Genomic DNA, 1578 nt, shown 5'->3' on the forward strand with positions numbered 1-1578 from the left:
ATCTCTATACTTGGCTTATAATTAACCTATTGAGTGAATTATAGCATTGCAAGGAACATCCAATAAATTTATAATTTTTGCATACAGTTTGTCTGATCATGCCCAAGAGATAGAACGTAAAGACCGAGAGAGAGAAAGAGAGGAAGAGGAATACTTGCCTCGACGTGGGAATGGGTTGCTCCCGATGCTCGTATACTCATTTTATTTCTTGCATACTTGGGTTACAAGAGTGGGGAACCAAAAGCCCCTATTACATGAAAGGATCCTTCTATTTATAGAAGATAGGAACAAATGAACTATTATATCATTGCCCTTGCTAAAGAGGGAGTGCATTATAACTTCTTGCCCTCTACCTTTTGTCTCAAGATCCGTATATATCATTTTTTTATGTACAATAATGTTATTAGAATAATATTTTTGGCATCAAAGAAGAGATTCTCATCTCATTGTTGCACAAAATCTTACATAAACATAAATAAGTAGAATGTGACTTGCAGGAGTGAGATTTCTTATATGAAAATTTATGAAGAGAAAATTTGTTGGGTCAAACTAATTTAAATTAATCAATTTATGCAGTTGAAAGTTATAATGTGCTATTATTACCCATCCAAGGCAAAATAATAAAAATTGCCATAATTTGTGGTGAGTGATCAATGCAATGGCGTCCAATGGTGAGTATATGTACAAGGCATTATTAGTATTGGTATTATTGGTATCTAACGGTGGACATTAGCGACGATCAAATATTAGCAGAATGGTGATTGACGGCTGACCAAAGGAAAATATGTTGAGATTTTCATATCTATTTTACACTGATTTTGATGATATTGCACTTTAAAGAAATATATTTTTGATGTTTTATTGCAGGGTTGAATTATGTTTTATTGCAGGTATGTTGAATTATGGTCATTGGAGCAAAAAGATGCAAAAAGGAGCGAATTTGGAGCAAAAAATACCAAAATATGAAGATTTGATCTTGGGCGCCGGTGGCGAGCTCGACGGCGGGTTTTTCTCAAGATTTTAGAATTAAATATTCTATAAGGCCGCCGACGACGCCATCAAGGCCGCTGACAGTGAGCACGTCGGTTCTCTCAACAGATGCATTGAATGTGGACGATTTTTGAATGGACGCTTGGGCAATTCTTGAAAACTCTTCTACAACTTTAAAAGAAACAATTTGAAGGCCGAGAGAGGTTGTCCACGGGTGTCCACGAGTGTCTACGAGGGTCTACGAGGGTCTACGATGGTCCACGAGAGTCTACGTGTGTCCATTAGAGTGTAGAGAGTGTAATTTAGGATTAGTATTGTGAGGAATTCTTCGAGAGATTGTAAGAGTGGAAGGAAAGTGAGAGATTTCTTCCTCCTTGCCGCTTCGAAGGAGAATTTTGTGTGTTGTAAATAAAGGAAGAGATTCAGAGGAACTTCGAGGAGTTTTCTTTGGGAGGAATTAGAGATAAGTTGTATTTACTTATTGAAGTTTGTATGACTTTGCTTTTATATATAAATTCCAAGTTTTGTTGTATCTTCTCCATGAGTTCTGAGTAGTTTTCTCTGTCTTTCTCCTTGTCTTGAGATTTT

Source organism: Phalaenopsis equestris, unplaced genomic scaffold (genome assembly GCF_001263595.1).
Source record: "Phalaenopsis equestris unplaced genomic scaffold, ASM126359v1 Scaffold000364, whole genome shotgun sequence".
NCBI lineage: Eukaryota > Viridiplantae > Streptophyta > Magnoliopsida > Asparagales > Orchidaceae > Phalaenopsis > Phalaenopsis equestris.